Source organism: Haliotis rubra, unplaced genomic scaffold (assembly GCF_003918875.1).
Source record: "Haliotis rubra isolate DU_JTF1 unplaced genomic scaffold, ASM391887v1 Scf1083, whole genome shotgun sequence".
Taxonomy (NCBI): domain Eukaryota; kingdom Metazoa; phylum Mollusca; class Gastropoda; order Lepetellida; family Haliotidae; genus Haliotis; species Haliotis rubra.
The window spans coordinates 18,905-32,845 of record NW_025764985.1 but is presented as its reverse complement, the minus strand read 5'-3'; the positions used below and the strand labels follow the sequence as shown (position 1 = coordinate 32,845).

Here is a 13,941-nt window from a genome sequence, read left to right as displayed (position 1 = left end):
ACGGGTATTGAGTGAGACACTTAGAGTCTATCATAAAAAAAAGGTATTGAGGTATTGTCTAGTATTAGAGATACTTAGAGTCTATCATAAAAAAAAAGAGGTATTGAGTGAGATACTTAGAGTCTATCATAAAAAAAAAGATATTGAGTGAGATACTTAGAGTCTATCATAAAATAAAGAGGTATTGAGTGAGATACTTAGAGTCTATCATAAAATAAATAGGTATTGAGATAGATGCTTAGAGTCTAGCACACGGTAAACAGGTATTGAGATAGATACTTAATTGTCTATCATAAAATAAAGAGGTATTGAGTGAGATACTTAGAGTCTATCATAAAATAAAGAGGTATTGAGTGAGATACTAAGAGTCTATCATAAAATAAAGAGGTATTGAGTGAGATACTTAGAGTCTATCATAAAAAGAGGTATTGAGATAGATACTTAGAGTCTATCATAAAATGAAGAGGTATTGAGTGAGATACTTAGAGTCTATCATAAAAAAACGGGTATTGAGTGAGACACTTAGAGTCTATCATAAAAAAAAGAGGTATTGAGTGAGATACTTAGAGTCTATCATAAAAAAAGAGGTATTAATTGAGATACTTAGAGTCTATCATAAAATAGGAGGTATTGAGTGAGATACTTAGAGTATATTATAAAATAAAGAGGTATTGAGTGAGATACTTAGAGTCTATCATAAAATAAAGAGGTATTGAGTGAGATACTTAGAGTCTATCATAAAATAAAGAGGTATTGAGTGAGATACTTAGAGTCTATCATAAAATAAAGAGGTATTGAGTGAGATACTTAGAGTCTATCATAAAATAAAAGAGGTATTGAGTGAGATACTTAGAGTCTATCATAAAATAAAGAGGTATTGAGTGAGATACTTAGAGTCTATCATAAAATAAAGAGGTATTGAGTGAGATACTTAGAGTCTATCATAAAATAAAGAGGTATTGAGTGAGATACTTAGAGTCTATCATAAAATAAAGAGGTATTGAGTGAGATACTTAGAGTCTATCATAAAATAAATAGGTATTGAGATAGATGCTTAGAGTCTAGCACACGGTAAACAGGTATTGAGATAGATACTTATTGTCTATCATAAAATAAACATGTATTGAGTGGGATACTTAGAGTCTATTATAAAATAAAGAGGTATTGAGTGAGATACTAAGAGTCTATCATAAAATAAAGAGGTATTGAGTGAGATACTTAGAGTCTATCATAAAATAAAGAGGTATTGAGATAGATGCTTAGAGTCTAGCACACGATAAACAGGTATTGAGATAGATACTTATTGTCTATCATAAAATAAACATGTATTAAGTGAGATACTTAGAGTCTATCATAAAATAAAGAGGTATTGAGTGAGATACTTAGAGTCTATCATAAAATAAAGAGGTACTGAGATAGATACTTAGAGTCTATCACAAAATAAAGAGGTATTGAATGAGATACTTAGAGTCAATCATAAAATAAAGAGGTATTGAGATAGATGCTTAGAGTCTAGCACACGATAAACAGGTATTGAGTGAGATACTTAGAGTCTATCATAAAATAAAGAGGTATTGAGTGAGATACTTAGAGTCTATCATAAAATAAAGAGGTATTGAAAGAGATACTTAGAGTCTATCATAAAATAAACATATATTGAGTGAGATACTTAGAGTCTATCATAAAATAAACATGTATTGAGTGAGACACTCAACACAACTATTACAATAAAGAGGTATTGCGATAGATACTTAGAGTCAATGACACGACAAACAGGTATTGAGTGGGTCACATTGGGTCACCTTTGGTCATCTTAACATAAGCAAGTATTGAGTGAGATGCTGGAGTTGTTATAACATAAAGAGGTATTGAGTGGGTCACATTGGGTCACCTTTGGTCATCTTAACATAAGCAAGTATTGAGTGAGATGCTGGAGTTGTTATAACATAAAGAGGTATTGAGTGGGTCACCTTGGGTCACCTTTGGTCATCTTAACATAAGCAAGTATTGAGTGAGATACTCGAGTTGTTATAACATAAAGAGGTATTGAGTGGGTCACCTTGGGTCACCTTTGGTCATCTTAACATAAGCAAGTATTGAGTGAGATACTGGAGTTGTTATAACACAAACAGGTATCAAGACAGTTACTTATAGTCTGTAATAACATTACACGTAATGAGAGAGTCACATAGAGTCGTTATGACGTGACCTGGTATAGCAAATGATGCTGAGACTCATCCTAACATATACAGGTTTGGAGAAAGATAATCAGAGCCTCTTATAACATACACATGTATTGAGAGAGAGTTATCGGGAGACTACTCGTGTGTTAAAGTCATAGAGGTATTGAGATAGATACTTAGAGTCTATCACAAAATAAACAGGTATTGAGATAGATATTTAGAGTCAATCATAAGATAATCAGGTATTGAGTGAGATACATTGAGTCTATCATAAAATAAACAGGTATTGAGATAGATATTTAGAGTCAATCATAAGATAATCAGGTATTGAGTGAGATACATTGAGTCTATCATAAAATAAACAGGTATTGAGTGAGATACATTGAGTCTATCATAAAATAAACAGGTATTGAGATAGATATTTAGAGTCAAACATAAGATAATCAGGTATTTAGTGAGATACATTGAGTCTATCATAAAATAAACAGGCATTGAGATAGATAGTTAGAGTCAATCATAAGATAATCAGGTATTGAGTGAGATACATTGAGTCTATCATAAAATAAACAGGTATTGAGAGAGGTACTTAGAATCACCATAACATAAACAGATATTGAGATAGATACTTAGAGTCTATCACAAAATAGACAGGCATTGAGTGAGACACTTGAGTCTATCATACAATAAACAGGAATTGAGAGGGTCACCTTGAGTGATCATAACATAAACAAGCATTGGTGCAGATACTTAAAGTATGTCATATAATAAACAGGTACTGAGAAAGTTACTTAGAATCACCATTAAATAAACAGGCATTGAGAGAGATTCTTAAGAATCATCATAAAATAAAGAAGGATTGAAAGAGAGAGAGCGTGAGAGAGAGCGAGAGAGATAGAGAGAGAGAGAGAGAGAGAGAGAGAGAGAGAGAGAGAGAGAGAGAGAGAGAGAGAGAGAGAGAGAGAGAGAGAGAGAGAGAGAGAGATATACATAGAGTCATCCTAACAGAAACAACTATTAAGAGAGCTACTTCTATCATAACTAGTAACAGGTACTGTCCCAGGTATTTAACGTTTATCCCAACTGATTGCAAAGGCTTCGCTGACTTTAATATCACAACATGCACGCCATATGTATTTCATTCAGTATCCCCAGTACTCTTGGAAAATTACCGAGGTCACCTAAAGTTCCATCTGTCCTGATTACACCCCAGAGAGCATGTATTCTACGCTTCATTACGCACCAGGCACAAGGACTCACATGTTCGTGTACATGAATAATTTCGAATAACGATCGGTACGAGCCATCCAAATATATCACATAATATTGACCCATGTTGTTTACCACTTAGTTCTCAATCATAGTTCAACCATCAGGTAAACAAAGAGACACATTTCCTTATCCAGGAAGTATCTACTAATAACTATTGAACGGTTCTGACTATATCATGAACGTGTTTATGAATCGATATCAAATAGTGATGATAATGAAGTCATTACAGAAATCTTTGTTCTTTTATAGTTTAACGACACACTCAGCAATATTCCAGCTGTATGGCGGCAGTCTGTAAACAATCGAGTCTGGACCAGATAATCCAGTGATCAACATCATGAACATCGATCTACGCAACTGGCATACGTTGACATGTGTCAACCAAGTGTACACTCTCTTGAAAGGACATTAAACCATTTACATCAAGCAAACGATATACTCAAAGTCAAAAGTTCTTGTTACAAGGATATTCTTCCCTTACAATCCTTTGTACAGTTTGGGGAATTTTTTTTAAAGGAACCAAACAAACCAAATATATTTGGCGACACATTCCAGAAAGATGCCGATAGCCATTTACTTACCCTGATGTATCTTTATTGAGGTGGGGCGGTGGGGTAGCCTAGAGGTTAAGGCGTTGGCTCGTCACGCCGAATACCCGGATTCGATTCCCTACATGGCTACAATGTGTGAAGCCCATCTCTTGTGTCCCCCGCTGTGATATTGCTGGAATACTGCTAAAAGTGGCGTTAAACTAAACTTACACACTTACTTTATTGAGGTGCTATCAGTTAAGCCAATAGAGTAACACGTCATTTAAATTTGTCGCAGTTTTGTTTTTAAATAAATGTATTAAACTTTAGTAACATCTTAGATGTACGTATCGTCTTCTTAGATGAAATTATGTTCTACGCAGATGATACAGTTTCGAACTATGGCCCTTACACGCCTTCATAAAAATTAACACCCAGCAACGGGCTATCATTTCTTGATTGCAACATAAGCCGTTTACCAGCTACGCTAAATTATTACAAATTATTATAGTATTACAAAGGTTTTACGTTTATATGCAAGCAATATTGAAGTCGATTCTTAAACAAAATCAAAGTTGATGTCAGTTTTGTCTTCGTATTTGTTTGTTGTTTAACGCCGCACACTCAAAACTCAAACACTAGTTAGGACCATACAATCTAGTGATTGATATTATGGTTATCGATCCACGTTGAAACACGCCATTGTTCAAGCTACTGGGTCCCGCCACCCATCCATTTACAACCACTGGGTTGATAATTGCGTAGATCGATGCTCATGCTGTCAATCACTGGATTGTCTGGTAGGGACTCGATTATGTCCAGACTGCCGTCATAGAGCTTGCAAATTCCCGAGTGCGACCTTAAACAACAAGCAAACAAACAAACATGGCGCAGCTAAGGACCTGTTCTAACTCGGACTCGGTCTAACGAGTTTCTTTAAATGTCATGTATGTAGCAACTTCGCAAGACGTAGCGTTCGACATGACGGTAGGATCTGTATAAGCGGATAACATTAGACTCTATATACTCAACAACACCCGCAAATCAGCTTTTATCCCCTAATCCACCCGTAATATTACTAATAGTCAGTTGTAGTTATGGATACTTCCGACACTGACGACCCGTGAAGGTCCGGGTTAGAATGAGCCTTGAGTAACCCATGCTTGTCGTAAGGGGCGACTAACGGGATCGGGTGGTCAGGCTCGATGACTTGGTTGACATATGTCATCGGTTCCCAATTGTGCAGATCGATGCTCATGCTGTTGATCACTGGATTGTCTGGTCCAGACACGATTATTTACAGACCGCCTCCATATAGCTGGAATATTGCTGAGTGCGGAGTAAAACAAAACTCACTCCCTCACTCACTCACTCCGACACTGACATAATATCCGTGAAGATCCGGGTTAGAATTGATCTTCAGCAACGCACGTAAGAGGCGACTAACGGGATCGGGTGGTCAGGCTCGCTGACTTGGTTGACACATGTCATCGTATCCCAATTGAGTAGATTGATGCCCATGCTGTTGATCACTGGATTGTCTGGTCCAGACACGATTATTTACAGACCGCCTCCATATAGCTGGAATATTGCCGAGTGCGGCGTTAAACAACAACCAACCAGCCAACGATTTAATATCACTGCATAATAAGCGCAGAGATATAGCAGCACTCAAAGATTAAGCTGATTATCTACGTAACTGTCTGTACTTATTATCAAATCATAATAGCATTATGAATGTCCCATGTCGATATGTTCGTGACCTTCACCGGTGTATGTGTATATGCCTAATTTATTACCCTACCTTTAGGATGTATGTGAGACCCTGGATGACCGAGGACCATACGTGTACCAGGTTCATTTGTATCATTCGTAACTACTCGTGTCAGTCCGGCAAGCCAGATGGCGTCTCGTACCCGTCTCGTGGCCATGTTCACGACTGGGCCTTGTCTAAGCGCAAACGGGCACGGAGATGAAAATAGTACTATTTCCAAGGAAAGATAACTCTGAATTTCCAAACATGGCTACTCCTAGACTATCCCATATCTCGTGGGTAAAACAGCTATACAGTTTCGGATGTTTCAGTGTTAAAAGTTGCTGATCTTTTAGCTCAAAGTTTATGTTCAAAATGTGCTTTGTATAGTTTAGTGAAGTTTCAAAGTTCGACGGTGCCGCCATTTGCATGCTACGAAATGCTTATACTACGCGCGATTTGATTGGTTTGCCACGATTCTACAGGTACGAATCTTCTTGTAGGTCACGGAAAGGGGCGAGTAGTTACGAATTCGAATGCATTTGTACGGTACATGTAATGCCGATCAGTTGGCTTTACATTTGCAACATACCACACAATTTACCCTTAGGTGATCGTAACTCCCATACGTCAACACAGACTAAGCACTGAGGTTGTTCTTTTCTGTCAGTTTTTTGTCGATTATTGCGAAAACTTAAAGAAGTCTTATCCACTGGGGACCCGTGAAGATCGGGGTTAGAATTGATCTTCAGTAACCTGCTTGTCGTAAGAGGCGACTAACGGGATCGGGTGGTCAGGCTCGCTGACTTGGTTGACACATGTCAGCGGTTCCCAATTTTGCAGATCGATGCTCATGATGTTGATCACTGGGTTGTCCGGTCCAGACTCGATTATTTACAGACCGCCGCCATATAGCTGGAATATTGCTGAGTGTGTCATTAAACAATGAAAGAACAAACATTTCTGTAACGACTTCATTATCATCACTATTTGATATCGATTCATAAACACGTTCATGATATAGTCAGAACCGTTCAATAGTTATTAGTAGATACTTCCTATGGATAAGGAAATGTGTCTCTTTGAGTGCGGCGTAAAACTAAACTCACTCACTTATCCATTGGGACCAAACCATGCATGCAGAATGTGAGTCGTTTATCATTTCCCGCTGTCGTAATTTAAGACGATAAAACGAGTTCCTCTTTCGACCACCATACAAAAGAAACGGATACATTCAACAGGCCTGGTGACCCAGCCACTTTCGTGTCGTCTCGACCTGATCACGTAGGTAAATTTGACCCAGGGACGATTCTCGGGTTGTTACTCACGATCAAAATCCATCCAGAAGTGTCACAACTATTCAATACGTTTGGGTTTCGGAATATAATTCCTCCACCTTTTTTCTCAACATGAAATACACAACTGATTTTCATAAAAATGAGTAGTTTCTATTCAAATAGAAAGCCACACCGGGTAACAATGTCAACAACTGAGTATGTCCAGTATGTATAGTACTCGTGCTTGCACGAAAGGTTTAAGTGGCTAGGACTTACATCAGTGCTGGGCAGTGGGGCAGCAGAGTGGTTAAAGCGTTCGCTCGTCACGCCGGGGACCCAGGTTCGATTCCTTAAATGCGTACAACGTGAAGCCCATTCCTGGGGTCCCCCGATAGGATATTGCTGGATTGATAAGCGACATAAAATTAAACTGACTCACACCACTGTATCAATGCAGGGTTTCCTCTTAAAGACGCGCAATGATATGAAATACCGTTACTCACTCACTATATCGTTGACATATACTCAATACCCCGCGATAATTTCACGCACATGCTGCTATAAATAAGCATAACAATGTAAGTGTATAATGCCAGTTAAAGTCATTGACGGCAATGTGGGCAATGTCAATACTATCATAAAAATGGTGCCATTGTCACCCGGGCTTAGACACCACGGCTTCTTTTCAATTTAAAAGATTTTTTTTGTTTCAATTATACAATTATGCATATGTTCAGAGACTAAGCGTTAGTCTAGGCGCAATATGTTAACAATTATCTTGAACCCGACGAAAACCCTCCGTCCTCCTCAACTAACTTAGTGTCAGAGTCATCAGCTTCTCAAGAACACCCCCAACAGGTGGTGAGGTGAGGTGAGGTGAAATTGGGTTTTACGTCGTGCTTGAGAATATTTCGCTCATATGACGACGTGCATGCGTGTGTATGTGTATGTGCGGCTGCTTGTACTAGCCCAGACTTAAGCTGGTTTTATAGTGCTATCCCACTGAGATACCATGCCGCAGTGAAGCATGAATACCCCACTCAGACACATTATACTGACTCCGAGCCGACCAGTCCTTGTTGTACCCATTAATGCCGAGCGCCAGGCAGGGACCAACAAGTACCATATTTTTACATCTTTTGGTATGACGCGGTCGGGGATCGAACCCGCGACCTTCCGCTCTCCGGGCGGACGCTCTAACCACTACACCACGGAGGCGGTCTCCCCCCAACAGGTTGGGTCCGTGTTCAATGACTCTACTAGCACATGCCGTATGTTACTAACGGTAAGCACGTATAGAGGACAGAAGTGTCAAGGTGACATATACTCATGTCAATAATGTTGTCAGCCCCTCCCCACCCGAACCCCCACACACCTCACACTTCATTCCCACACCCTCTCCAATTAAAACATTGAAGGGGGTGACAACCATTATTGGCATGAGTATATAATAAAGTTCAAATGTTGGTTTACGTGTCTGTTGTTTATGTTTGATCGTAATGTGAGAAACGACAAGAAAGACTGCAAGTTGCCAAGTTCATGTGCTGAAATAGAACTTCTCAGTATACCTCAGTTATTTTATCTATTTTTGTGTGTACGCAATAAAGAACAACATGGAGTAAGAAAGCCGTCTCAAGGATAACATAGACCCTGTTTCTACCTTGACTTTGACCTTAAATCCAGACTGCACATGGGCCAATGTAAATTAAATGATTAAGGAAATGTGTCTGATATCACTAAGATGGCGCAGCATAAATTGTTTCTGTACGATGTCCCTTATTATTGATTATGATAATTATGATGATGATGATGATGATGATGATGATGATGACGACGACGATGACGACGATGATGATGATGAGTGAGTATACCATGCTTTAATTTATAATTTAAATTTATACCACGCTTTTAGCAATACTCATGTAGCCATGTGAGGAATAAAACCCGGGTCTTCAGCATAACAAGCAACCGTCACTCATTCGCAGTATACGTAGGACCGAATCGGTAAAACCGCTGAGAAAATGGTTCCAAATGAATGGACAACTTGATGACGGCCAAACCTGACAAACGGTATGCCCTGCCTCTCCTAATCTGTCATACAAACCCTGAAAAAAATATGTCGAAAAAGCCCAAGCAAGTCTGGAACATGTGTCCAGTCTAGATATCCACAGTTTCAGGAAAAGAAGAAAGGGCTCCTTTTCATGATATCATATTATTATTTTTATGAACAATTTTGTTTCTGTAAAATATGTTTATTTCAGTGACAAGATGTAAGGCTACGCCTCCCCGAGCATAATGAGAAACATGAACTTATTGTTTGTCGTTTGGTAACATCATACAGTCATTATGGGGTCGCTACCTAAAGACTGGCAACAGCAGACAGGACTTCACGCTGGCAAGATAAGCATAACCATGTGGTTCACCCGTGATTCGGTCTGAGACAGTTCGCAGCATTCCTGGCTTATGTCCCATCAGTGCCAGGACTGTGCGGAATCTACTACAAAGACATAACTGTCGACAACGATGCCCAGCTGCAGGTCCAGACTTGCTCCAGCACATCCAACTGGAATGGTCAAGACAGCGTCTGAGGTTCTGGTTACGGGACTAGAGGATAATCCTCTCCCGACTTACATCTGATGGAACATGACGCTGACACTTGTTGGAGTGGATTGGCGCTAACCATAACATGCTCTCTCCTTTAAGAGTGAGCGTAGTTTTACGCCGCTTTTAGCAACATTCCAGCAACATCACGACGAGGGACGCCGGAAATGGACTTCACACATTGTACCCATGTAGGGAATCGAACCCGGGTCTTCGGCGTGACGAGCAAACACTTTAACCACTAGGCTACCCCACCGCCCTCTCTCCTTTACCTTACAATGTGTTTGTGAGGCTGGTGTAGATGGACGGATGATTGTGATATGACTCCTCTTGTGGTCGTCCATGTTCATTTTATAAGTGTAAGGTACCCAACCTCTTATCCAAACGTTAATTCAGGCCCTGACGCCACATTAACTAACAGTAGAAACAATGCACGCGCCCACGTTGCACATATGACCACTGCACATCCCAGGACCATTCTGTTGGTCATCGGTGGCAACGTGACAGGTAAACCGTGCCGTGACCTTGTCCGTCCTGGCTTCCTCCAGTTCCTTCAGACCGTTGACATGGCGTCACTTTAAGGAACAATGTCCGCCCTCGTAGTCACAGGCTTCACTGGACAACATAACATTATCAAACTCCCTCGGTCTGATGTCACGCAGGTCTGTCGCCCATCCATGAATGGAATGAAATTAATGTCAAACCAACCGGTGGCATTGGTCCAGGCCTTGTTCCAGATCTGAAACGACATCACAGAGGTTTCCTCAGCCATCTTCTGCAGTCAATGAGGCGTCGTTGTCAAGCTTGTGTCAATGGGCTCTTCGCCACTTTCAGCCAGACATGACGTTAACACACTGTTTGTTATGAGACTAAAACCCCAAAGTGACGCAGGTTTTATTTCCTTTGCTTTCAGTTTCACTGCTTCGGTGACACTTACCAGCACGGGTATTGTGGTCACAAACTGAACAACAGTTTAACCAGGGTTCGAACCCACAGTAACAGGCTTCTGGCGTTCGGAAGGGACGCAACTCTGCACCGCGAAATGCGGCGTCTTGAACGACTGGGATACTCGTCTACAGGGTACATGTACCGGTAGACTAATGCTTAGTCTCTGAATATATATAATTTTGATAGTAACAAACAAGCCCATTTAAATTGAAAAGGAGCCCCAGGGAGACCAGAGATTCAGAGGAAATCTAGACTTGCTTTATTTAGGGCTTTGGCACTGCAGAGTGGCTTGGCAGTAGGGGAAATAATGTGGTTCAGGGACTGTGAGACAGACTAATGTACCGGCACCGCCATGAGTTATTAATGTCCAGGGGCGCTGGGGTAGCCCAGGGGTGAGAGCGTTCAACCGTCACGCCGAAGACCCGGGTTCGATTCCCCATATGGGCACAATGTGTGAAGCCCATTTCTGGTGTCCCCCGCCGTGATATTGCTGGAATATTGCTTCAAGCGGCGTAAAACCACACTCACTCTCACTTACTTACTATTAATGTCCACAGACGCCAATATATTGTTTGATTGCAAAATCATTCTAAAACCATTATACATACTTTTCACCAACAGTCTGTTATGCACAGGGAAAGTTTGTACGGTACCTAATATCCTTCCTATATATTTCTGTTAATATAACACCTGTTAAAAACAGAAGAAACACGCAAGCAATTGGTTCACGCACCGCACTCCTAAACACTTAACCGCCAGGCCTGAAGCCAAATACGTTGACCCACAATCTCTCAGTCAGCTATAACATCGGCCTAAATAAGGTCAAATGCCAGACGACTCAGTTCCTGTGTCTCATAATGTCGCCACTAACAAGGGCATCGTGAGACCCTCGAAAACGACTGGGGGCAGCGGGTAGCCTAGTGGTTAAAGCGCTCGCGCGTCACGCCGAAGACTCGGTTTCGATTCCCCACATAAGTACAATGTGTGAAGCCCATTTCTGGTGTCCCCCGCTGTGATATTGTGAAATATTGCTAAAAGCGGAGTAAAACCATACTCACTACTGTTATTCATGAATGACTATAGATTGCGAACGTTACTTGGGAAGTGACTAAAGACATGGTGATTTTTTTTTCACATGAATGCATATCGACGTATCATACCATGGGTATTTTGTGTTAGGCCCTTTACAATTGACGTGATCATCTAGTTGAAGTATAGGAATGATGTTGCCAACAAACGGCCGAAACCGATTGCAATTTCCGTTCCACATAAGCGCTCTCACCATACACCGTCGTTACTCCACACATTGTACCACACGGTACTTAACACCGACATGCATTCTATTCTTTGCAGCAGATATTTCCATTCATACGAGTGAGTGAATGAGTGAGTGAGTAAGCAAGCATGGTATTTCGCCGCTTTAGCATGTGTGGAAAAGACCACGGAGGATCTGCAGCGTGAAGAACGTTTTAACCACTATAGGCTTCCCCTACTACAAAAACATCCCAATAAAAGCTGCTTTTGTTGTGATGTTTTAGCAATATTCCAGTAATATCACGGATTCAGCGTGCCGAGCGAACGTTTTAACTACTAGGCCCCCACCGCCCCCTCCCTACTACAAAAACATCACAACAAAAGCTTCTTCTGTTCTCATTTTCATTTTGAGACGAGAACACGTGCTCATATCTGCCAGGTTTGGAACTGACCCAACTGTGCCAGCCCAGTTTTAAGACTGATGGCAGTTTATTCCTATAATCATCTCAACCTACCGTATATTGGCACTTTGGGGTAGGAAATCCAAATATAGCGAGGTCTGGAACTGTCCCAACTGGGTTTTAAGAGTAGCGCATGTCTATTCCTGTATGCATCTCAACCTACCGTACAATGGCACTGTGGTGTAGTAAATCCAAGCAAAGCCTCTACGAACTACCGTCAGCTCTCACTTCGCTTTGTGCAGGATCGGTCCTGTGTTTTGTTCACTCAAGAAAGGTCCGGCCTAGTGCAGCATCTGGCATAATGACAATCATCAGCTTGCCTTTCAAATCCCAGCATCACAGTCAAGGGTGCATTCACCGGAAGTTGCATCCCAGATAGTCGTGTGAGAACACCGTATCACTGCACTCGGTGAATGATATGCACTGACTTACTGTGTAGGTATAGATATAAAACTTCTCATTCAATGCTCAATATGTAGGCTGTAATCTACTAAACATTCCCCCGTCGGCACCTGTCGGTGAAAGCGTTGCGAGGGCGAGTCCATTAGCGCACATATAGGTTACGTAGGCAGTGCAGGTCTCACGACCACGTGCACCGCTCGTGCGTGTCACTATACGAGATTCCGAAGCTTCTCCGGAGTGTCAGCCCGTCTGCCCTTACCTATGACATCGTAGGTATATTTAGTATGCATAACCATCCGTACTAGGTTCTAGCAGACTGGTATAATTACCGTGTGCAGAATATCCAGTCGCAATGTAGAACAGCGCTGAAGAAATAACTCTATCTACAATACCTCCACAGGATGAGTGACAAGCACGGCCCTAATGTGTTTCTGTGCCTCACCAGTAAGGTGTTCTTTTGCCATAAGGTAAATGTATGTGAGACTGTTGCGGTAAGCTACCTGTGATGGATACCGGTCAGGTAGGCGAGATTTGCCGTAACAGTCCAGATGTCAATTGTCTGAAACTGGAGCATGGTTTAAGGTCAAGGTCAGACGCAATGTGCTTGAACCAGTTACAGGTTACTAACGTCGGAACCCAGTCGGTGTACACGTGCACATTTGTACCGGTTTAATTCTTTGTGAAGACAAATCTCTGGCACCTAGTGCGGGTTTGTGGAATACGTGACACGTTTTTCGTTGAACATTGAACGGAATGTAATGCTTGTGTGAATGTGTGTGTAACAAAGACGCTTTGTGACACGCATGGTCGATCTGTCTGTATACAAAGATATCAATTTTTCGAACAATAGGGCCTTCTTGACATGTGTGGATATATTACGTAAACGAGGGAGAAAAAGATGTTATGTACTCTGTGGAACAACAGGGTCTTCTACAAAGATATCTGCACGGGGTTAAATAGTGGACTTCCTGGTGTATGCAGATATATCAAATACACGAAGGCAAAATTTGAGTCTACTTGGCGCATACAGATATATCATGTAGGGGCCTACTGGGTGTATACAGAGACATCAAGCACAATGGGGTACGATAGGGGTCTACTGGGTGTATACAGAGATATCTGACACAAGGGAGAACAATAGGGGCCTACAGCATGTATACACAGATATCAGACACAAGGGAGAACAGAGATATCTGACACAATGGGAACAATAGGGGTCTACTGGGTATATACAGAGATATCAGACACAATGGGAACAATAGG

The 13,941-nt window shown here is 41.2% G+C and overlaps 1 protein-coding gene across 1 annotated transcript in view; it reads right to left on the bottom strand.

The window, feature by feature from the left end:
• LOC124281932 (solute carrier family 43 member 3-like) overlaps positions 1 to 12,864 on the bottom strand; it is a 47,203-nt gene extending 34,339 nt beyond the window's left edge. The window contains exon 1 of the mRNA XM_046717956.1: positions 12,440 to 12,864. The gene's annotated coding sequence lies outside the window, so the exon portion shown is untranslated. The remainder of the gene's footprint in view (positions 1 to 12,439) is intronic.
• Between the last annotated feature and the right edge of the window lie 1,077 nt (positions 12,865 to 13,941).